The following is a 10,000-nucleotide window of genomic DNA, read 5'->3' as shown; positions in this document are numbered from 1 at the left end:
CAGTCTAGGTTCCAGACCTCTAATGTTTACGATATATGTAGTTTTCAAAAATTGTAACGGTCACTTTTGAAAATGTATGTTGACTATAACATACGAAACGTCAAGTTCTATAAAAAATGCGTTGGAATACAATGTTTATGACGGCTGTGTGTTATTTTCTTAATTAAGCTACGATGGCCTAAGAACAAGAGTTTATACGATACTGGTATTCTGTTTTGTCGTTGTCGCTCTCTTTCGCTCTCCTTTCGTTTCTGTTCTAATCATAGGTCCTCCAGGCATCATGTAACCTTATCAGAGCTTCTAAAGATATGCCAAAAATTACAATACAGAGAAAAAAAAAGCAGCTCTAGGCAAATTAAAAATAAACACTCGGCTTTGAGTTTATATCTCTCCTATGCTTGACTTGAATAACTGCTTAGCCACCAGTGTGGACCACAGATATGTCAAACTGGATTGAAACCAGCAAAAATGCAGAAAGAAAAATCTTCCAAACCGTTTTCCACCCGAACATTGATAGGTTACCATATTCTCTTAACGGTGCTCCGCACGCGCGCCTTCGGCAACAAACACATTAAGTGTTGTTCACAATCAGATTTGTTTGAACATTTTTTTATCCGAAATAAATGAATTTCTGAGTCGCTTGTTTTTGTGAAGTGTTACGTTTTTCCTATTATTATTATAAAAAAACGTTTCGGGATTAGAATGATATAGGGTAACTTCCGTAGCTCCCGCACGTCGCAATTATTCAAAATGGCGGCGCATCAGGGAAATTGGAACCTCTAAAATTCGTTAACATTTTATAACAATCAGAAAATATTCGGCTTTTCTTTGTTAAGTCTCTTAAGGATCTACGACAGCGTCAACTTCTGTACACTTTTTTCTCCCTGCAAATCCACAACCTGAAGTGACCAATGCTCAACTCCTACTTGATATAAGGACACTTTGGTTTATCGAAGTTACACATTTCCATATCTTTCACGGTCGTCCTGGTCGTCGACGTAGGTTTCGAGGTATAATACTGTATTAAAATTAACTTCACGTGCTGAACGGGCAGAGCGGTTGTTTTTCTCCTTTAACTTGTTATTTCGTGGCCTCCCCTTTATTGTCATCACTGTTAAGTATTTCTTGTAGTACCACCACCCTATAATAACAATAGGATCCTCTCCGCACCGGAATCACTAGGTCAAGGGCTCGAACCCTATTTAAGTTTTGAATTTTTCAGGCTTCTCTACGCATTTGCTAAAGCGAGCATCATAGCTTTACTTGATAACGAAAACTCAATATTATTCCTGACGAATATCACTAAGTTCAAGAAAACTGATGCTCATGAAAGTCAACTGCAAGGAGCCCATGTTTTCCGATCTGCTTATCTTAATTCACAAATTACTCGTTGCTTAATTTAAAAGCATTTATACGAAGTCGATGCTAATAGTAGTATATACTAACTGGCCATTAATCCACGGATCACTGGTCAAGAATTGGGAAAAGATTAGACTCGTTGTTCTGTGTATGAGCAATAAAGAGTAAAGGGTGGGTGGGTACTACAAAAAATACCTAACACAATCTTTTAGCTACCAATGCGTACCCCCACCCAACTCCCCAATTCCGAACACGATTCTATAACTATAAAAAGGCTGCTTTCCGTGAATACCGTGCCGTATACAGCATTGCTGATTGCCCGTTTAAACTACCAGGGGGATTCCGCGCACCTTTCCTCACAAGGGAGGCCATTCTACAGTGTGGCGCCACTGTAAAACTATTTTTGAAATAATTTGTACGTGGTAATCTAACAAATTTTTTCTCGGAGTTGTAGTTTCTATTTCGTTCAGAAAATTTCGATGCTAAATAGTCCCGAGCTAACCGATGTGGGCATTTGAATACCATGGTGGCCTTTTGCATGCTTCGCTGGCGATCAAGATTTTTCCACCCTAGAATTTCTAACAACTTGGCCAGCATCAGCGTCAGAGAATGTTAAAACGCGGGCTGCTCTATTCTGCAATTTTTGCACCTTTGTCTTGTAAAGTTAACCCACAGGTTCCCCAAACAGTGCTACAGGGGGTTGCATTAAAGCATAGTTAATAGAGGGGAATGGTTATGAAACCCGACAAATTTCTTTGTTGTAGGTTTTTGTTCTCTTTTTTGGCCTTGACCGTGCACAAAACACAATAGTTGTTTACTCCGTACTGAGGAACTAACCAATAGAAACGTGTTGGTTACGTAATTCATGCATAGTGTATGAGTTCAAAACAAAAGATTGTGCACGGTCGTGGACTTTCCAACCGAAATCTTGGCATCTTTGTTTGCTCCTTTGATGTTTGCCGAGCTTCCAAACCATTCCCCTCTATTAACTATGATTAAAGATGTAAGGTCGTCTGAGGAACCAGGTGCCTAACACGTTTCATGGTCCCGATTCCAGAAGCGATCTTATCGCGCAGAATGCCTATTGTTCTCCGGACATTTACTTCCAGAGCAATAAAAATTACAGATCACTAGTAAAATTAGCGGCCAAGAATGACTCAAATGGTTCTCATATATTACGCGCTCTTTCTCCTTTGGGGAATTCTGCTTTGCTCATTAACTTGTCAGGGCGTAGCAAAGAAACAAAGGACGTTTCAAGTTATCGTTTTCGCTATTGTTTCTCGATATCACACTTCGAGAATGCATTGCAAGCCGACTTTCACAAACATTTCAAATTTTCATTTACCATTTCTGATCTCGCAAAATGCCTGTTTTAGGATTTCGCACTTAAGATTCGCGCATTTTCTGGAAAAAGCGCTTGGCCTCTTCTTCAAAACAAACATAACCAAAAAAGTCCGCTATTTTCCGGCACAGTTTCTTAGGTGCAATCGACAGACTAAAATTTGTCAAATATGAATCAACTCGAATCAATGTTTAACAGAGCGAAACAATCGAGAAAAAGAACTTTCTTGCTCAATGTTTGGAAACGAGTTTCGGTGCACAAAAACAACTTTTCAATCCCTCGCGACTCAAGATGGCCGTCGTGTGTTTAAGGGGTCATCACTTCTTTCCATCTCTCAGACTGACATTTCCCTTTTTTTTCAACTTATACGACGTACAGTCTACTTTAGACTTCAAATCTACTTCAACGAAACAAAGATTTTAAAACAAGCTGAGAAGATTCACAAGAGGCGAGGCAAAAAGTTGAACCCGGATCGATGCATTCACCTTGCAGTTTTCGATATCCACTATACTAACGAGACAACCTCCCGGAAAATCGAATTTTTTAGACTATTGAAATAATAGTACCCAGCAAAACAATTGAAAGTTAACCGTCTTCAACTGGGTTTTTAAACCTAAATACTGTAGATCAGCGCTTCATAGCTTAGAAACGCTATTTCTTGTTGAACTAAAGCTGTAATTCTTCCTGTTTTCATTCTTTTTAGAGCGGCAAGCTTGTCAATATTAACATGGGATATTGCGTCGTGTAACTGTTACGAAATGTCCAATGTCAGTTTGAGGGATGGAAATTAGTGTTGACCTGTTTAAGGCCTGTGGCAATCAGCAGTGAGCTTCATTAAAGTTTGAAGGAGGTAGTTTCTAAAGAAACTGATGCTGCGTCGGTGGGGAATCAGTATACAAGAATTTGATTTTATCAACGGAGTTGATAATGTAAATTGGCCACCGTACAGAGACTCTAAAAGCTGACGTTTCGAGCGTTAGCCCTTCGTCAGAGCGAATCCATTAAAGTTTGTTACGTTGCTCGTGCGTTAATAAAAAGTGATTGTATCTTTTAGCGCGTTTCTGCTTCGCATTTCTCTCAATGAAATGCGGGTAAGTATAACATTTAAAAGGCTTCGTTTTGCTTTTAAATGAATGAATATAAATGAATCGAAATGATTAAGAAGCTGACGGATCTTGGTTGCGAGAAGATTCGTGATGCGTTTTGTTGTAACGCTGTCACTTGGCCCTTACCGTGTGTAACTCCTTGGTTGTTAAATTAAAGTGAAGGAATAGACCTTATTCATAAATGGCGGTCAACTTATAATTCTTTTGTCGCAGTGCAAATTAGCCTACCAAACCTCGATACCATACAGTGAATTGAAAAGAACTCTTGCTCTAAAATGAGGCTTGGTAGGCTAATTTGCACGTGGACAAAAGAATTATAAATGTTACCGCCATTTATGAATAAGGTCTATTCTTGCTCTGACAAGATAATCTTTAGAGTTTTGTCCTTTCAATAATTAACCATTGGGGGATTTTGGAATATTCGCGCGAGATTATTGTTGCCCGCTATAAGTACCAGTGCTTAATTAAGATCTTTTTAAGATTCGGTGTAGTAGGATTGAAAGTGGTGAAACACCACTGAACCGTTGTCTACAACTTCCCGCACCTTACAAAAGGACTTGTAGACAACATAAAGGCCACATGAGCTATTGTTCATTATATTGTGTCCTAATGTCGCACCTTTGCAGTATGGCCGAATAAGTGCGCACCGGCAGCAACTGTATTAACGTTAAATATCATAACAGGATCGAAATTTTTAAAAGGCCTTTTGGCCTGATATATACTATTTGTGAATAGGGCAACTCTTACCCTCCGCCAAACCCACGGCAACAAATGTGGTGCCTTCACAGGCATTCGAACCTACAAAAACTTAAAATGTCTATTTTTAAATAAAGTGAATAGACTTGTTTCGCCTGAATCTTGAGTAGCTTATGATCGAAAAAGGTAGCGCCCGATCCCAATCGTATTTATTGGTCGCGCACGTCATCATTTTTGTTTTGTCCGAAGGTCCTGAGTAAAACAGCTGATCCTTATGGCAATTTTAAAATTCGCGGTAGTTATGTCTGGGCTGAAAACAATAGCTCGCCAGCTCTAAACGCGCCTTTTTCAAATGAAACTACGACTAATAATTTTCAAACTGAAAAACGTAAAGGTTCCTCGTGACCAATTTTCGAAATTAAAACGGATTCTTTTTAAAGACAGACTCATCTGCCATTTGCCGTGCGTGAAAGTCTAGTAGGTATGTTAGTTTTCCCAAAATTGCTATCCAAAATGACTGTCTATACGAAAATTTGCAAAATTTTCCGTATATTCAAGTGGAAAATCGTAAAACTTTTACTTTCTCAATTTCATTCTTTTTTAGTGCAAATTGTAGACTAATTAATCCTTGATTTTTAAGAAGCCGTGCGTGAACCTCGAAATTATCATTTCTGAGACACGGGAAAGTGAATTTTGTGAACCCTAGTTGCCTAGTTTCGGCCCATTCTTCTCTAATTTATGGCTCTTCAGAGCGCGATCGCATTCGAATTTGCCCCTTCAGTGATTATGAATTATTCATGATGTTCAGGCATTCTGCGCGATAGTGAGTGGTTAGTTTTTTCGATGCGGCAATATTCCAGCTGAGTTTGTCGTCAATTGTTACACGAAGTGATTTTGTCTTGATCAGTGTCTTGGATCAGTTTTTTTAACTCGGGCCTTTCTTGATCTGTAGTTTCATTGGGTATGAGATACATGCACCTGACCAAAATGGGGCATTCTCCGATTATCTAATAACTTTACGAATTATTAATGAGCTTGAGAATTATATTTGCAGTAACTTGCGTATATCTAGGAAGCGCCTTAGCCCAGTTCGTACTTAATAGTGGTATTAATGTTGAGGTTGTCATATCCGAAAGGGATTTAGGTATTATGATTTCAAATGGCTCCTCTTGGAAGGCTCGCGTCGTAATGATTGTCGCTAAAGCGAATAAGATGCTAGGCTTTCTTAAAAGCAACTGCGCAGGTATGTTGAAGTGCTGCACTTTTGCGACTTTAATGTTCCTTAGTGCGCCCACACTTTTGTACTTGCTCAGTTTTGGGCACCGCAGTCAGTCATTGGCAACTTACTCCTGGTTGAAAACATTCAAATGAGAGCTACGCGATTGATGTTAAGGGATTGCTTCGTCAAACTTAAGCTATTGCCACCAAATTACTGGCTAGAGTATCTTGACCTAATTTTTCTTTTCTAAATGCCTTTGCAGGCATATAGAACTAGCTCGCGAGCTCAAATATTATTTCTCTTTTACTGGGGGGTCAAACGCGCCGTGCGTGCTCAGGATTGCATTTTAAGACAAATCTTTCTCGTTCATCTGTTTTCCGCGACAATTTCTATAATTGAGTCATCTTAACATGGAATAGCTTACCAAGGGAATTTAAGGAATCAGAATCTCTTGACTCGTTTAAGTCGCTTTATTTGACCAGACTTTAACCTTTTTGATTGCGATAATTTGTTCCTTTAAAGTAATCTGTCTTAAATATCGTGTTGGAAATATTGTTGAAATTTTTGCCTGTACATGGTAAGTGATAATCGTCAGTAGAATTCAAGTATAGTCTTAAGTTTATAATTTATGTAGATTTTAGATCATAATTTGTAATTAGATTTGAATTGCCACTTGGGTAAGGAGAGGGATCTTGATATTTTAGGGGTTGGGTTGGGTGTTTAAACCTAGTAGGGGACATATGTCCTATTTTTTAGCACCTGTATAGTGTACAAAGCCTGAAATAACGATAACTTGGGCGTATCCCTGACGCCGACCCAGGAATTTGCGCACAGCTACGTTAGACAGATTTGCCGGAGTGTCAAGTAATGTAAACTATTACCAAATACGTAAACGGCGGAAAAATGACCCTATCCTAGTATCCACGCCTAGCCAGACAGGCATAAAGACATGGAACATTAACTGAATTGACGACATCTAGCCATAACCAAAAACCCCCGGTAGGCATAACGAGGTTTTGTGGCCAGCCATAGACGAAAATGCCAGTTAATTTCAACCAAATGCAAAGTTTAGTTGCAGCCAAACACCTAAATAGCACCCGAACCTACAGCAGTTTCGAGTATTCATGCCCGGCCAGAAAGGCCCCAGTGAACAAACGATTCGAACTGAAAGCCAAGTTCAGTGATGTGGTACCCCAAAGCCAAACAGGCAGACAAACTATTGGCATCCCAACCCAGTCCAGTCCCAGCCCCAACACTTGATTGGCAAAATTCTGAGCATTAATTTTATGCTAAGGCTGTTTTTCTTTCGAGAATAAGCATTGCCCGAAACGGAAAATACCATAACACTCTTTGTTTGTCCACCCAAATTTTGAATAAGCATTATTTCCAGTTTTTATTGGGATTTACAAATGGTCCCAAGAGAAAATAAAAACAATGCTTATTCAAAATTTGGGTGGACAAACAAAGACTATTATGGTATTTTCCGTCACGCTCCGCCATTACTTGCTGATTGGACGTCAGAGGGTTGAATCTAGGGAAACGTGACGAGTGATGTATTTTCTCACTAGTTAAAATTTCAGTAGGGAAATGCAGCTTATTATACATGCAAAACACGAGTTTCAAAATCTGAAAGCCCGAAACTCCCGTGTTGACTATTAATTCAGGCGCATTCAAATGCAGAGCATTCTGAAGCCCGGTTTCCACTTGAGCAAAGATGAACAAGCATAGGCGTAATGCGACGTTCACATAGTGAAACAAGCGGAGGAAAATGTGGCATACGCAATCGCAGTAACGTCGGAGAAGATCTAGTAAGATTCAAGATGGCGTGCGAATCGTTGTGTTTGAGCTTAAAGGCTTAACACACTCCGGTTCCAACTTGTGGAAATAAGTACAAGCGCGAGATAAGTACACGCACAAAAAAAGGAAAATTTCCTTTGTGTTTGTGCTTATGCTTTTGTTTATGCTTATTTCACGCCCGTTCCCGCACGAGTTTTCTAATGCTTATGTTTGGGCTTGTGCTTTTCGCACACGTGGGTCTTTGACGTAATTTTCTCAACGATCCAGCTCTCTTAAAGGGGCTAGGTCACGCTATTTCAAGTAATTTTGTTTCATTTTGTTAATTATGAGCTCTAAACGTCAAATTGGCAGAGCAAGAGTCTTTCATTTGCAAAATCACGGCCACATAACAACTGAGAATGATTTTCCAGCTTTGTAAATGACATTGACATAGATAGATATAAATTTGAAAAAAAGTGGGCAGACGTTTTTCAAATTTACCCAAATTCAATCCACTTCAATCCTCTCCAGTTTTGTCCATCCATGTCCCTTCTTAGCTTCCCTGTGTTTTTTTTAGAGTTCTTCTATAGTTTTTATTTTGATATCTTAGTTAATTCTATGACCATTCGATCAGTGCTGAAATTACCTAAACTTGCGTGACCTAGTCCCTTTAAGATTCTAAAGCTAGTAATGGCGGACCATTGAATGGGAAAATTCCAGTTAAAATTAAGAAATATGCACTTAAATGTATGGTCCTAGTGGGAAAGTTATTTGTTTTCCCGAGAATCCTGATTTTAACAAACCAGTTTCCCGAGGGACCAGACAAGTACTTTTGTTATGTATTCATAATTGCAGCAAAACATCCGGCGCGGGCAACAACTGAGAAATTGTATCCCGTCATCACTTCTTTCCATCCCTCAAACTGACATTTCCCTTTTTATTCAACTTATACGACGTACAGTCTACTTTAGACTTCAAATCTACTTCAACGAAACAAAGATTTTAAACAAGCTGAGAAGATTCACAATAGGCGAGGCAAAGAGTTGAACCCGGATCGATTGCTTCACTTTGCAGTTTCCGATATCCAGTTGACTAACGAGACAACCTCCCGGAAAATCGAATTTTTTTTTAGACTATTGAAATAGTAGTACCCAGCAAAACAATTGAAAGTTAACCGTCTTCAACGGGGTTTTTAGACCTAAATACTGTAGATCAGCGCTGCATAGCTTAGAAACACTATTTCTTGTTGAACTTAAGCTGTAATTCTTCCTGTTTTCATTCTTTTTAGAGCGGTAAGCTTGTCAATATTAACATGGGATATTGCGTCGTGTAATTGTTACGAAATGTCCAATGTCAGTTTGAGGGATTGAAATTAGTGTTGACCTTGTATCCCGGCCAGATTACAGTTGAATTTGACCAGGAGCACTTGACCAAGAATCAACCAATCACAGTGCTCATTTTGTTTAGTGAAAGTCTAGGTATGTAACAAATAGATTTCTTTTTGAAATCAAGGCTTAAAACTTGGGCCACTTCAGTTAACAAAGTTATGAAACCAAAAGAAAACGAAGAATTGATTTTTTTGGTCATAGCAGCACTTTAACTGGCACCCGAACCTACTTTTGATCAGTATTCGCGCCCGCCCTGAGAAATCTAAATGTCATCTACATTTCAGTTTTTCTGACCGGGAGCGACTACTACGTGGCTCTTGCTCCTCTTCGGTGTATTTTACTGCACTGAACTTGAATCCTCCTGTTGTTCATTCAATTTATTTTCGTTTGGGACAACTACAAATTGCGTGTATTTGGCAACAACTCAAACTCGTGTTTGTTGAATTTTCTTCCCTGTTGTTTACATTTGGTCCTCCCGGGCCGGCAAAAACACTGAACTACGTTGTAGGTTTAGGTACCAATTTGGTATGTTTGGCTGTAACTGAACTTCGTGTTTAATAGGAGGAATTGGTTTACTTTGGGTTTCCACCGAACCCTGAGTGCCGCCGACGCCAAACATATAACATAAGAAATAGGAGAACCCAACAAGTATTGATGATGTCCCAAATCAAAATAAGGTAACATAAACAAGGAATTGGTAAATGCGAAATAACCTGACGAACAGGAGAACTCATTTGACCAGAAAAGCATAACGTTCCAAGTAATGGAACTGACTCCAGTTTGAAAAACAGAAAACATATCTACCTCCAAATTCGCCGCTTGAGGCGGAGCTTGATGGATTTGTTGAACCGGAGGAGCCATGGTCCTGGCGCTTGAGGAACTTTAACCATAGAAGGACAGAAATAAAACGAAACACTTCAAACCAGCGGAGGTGGATTTTACGCCAAAAGAGATCAAACAAAGTGGGGCGCCTTACCTTTATAGTTGCGAATACATAAACCGTGTGAATTCCAGCCTTTGTTGTCACATTCCAGCGCTTAATACACTCCCGTGGAGCATTTTGGCCAGTTTGAAGTAATATGTCAAAAACGAGTGTGAGTGTTTCACCAGGGGT

Source organism: Montipora foliosa, chromosome 4 (assembly GCF_036669935.1).
Source record: "Montipora foliosa isolate CH-2021 chromosome 4, ASM3666993v2, whole genome shotgun sequence".
Classification (NCBI taxonomy): Eukaryota; Metazoa; Cnidaria; class Anthozoa; order Scleractinia; family Acroporidae; genus Montipora; species Montipora foliosa.
Note: the sequence above shows the minus strand (reverse complement) of the source record.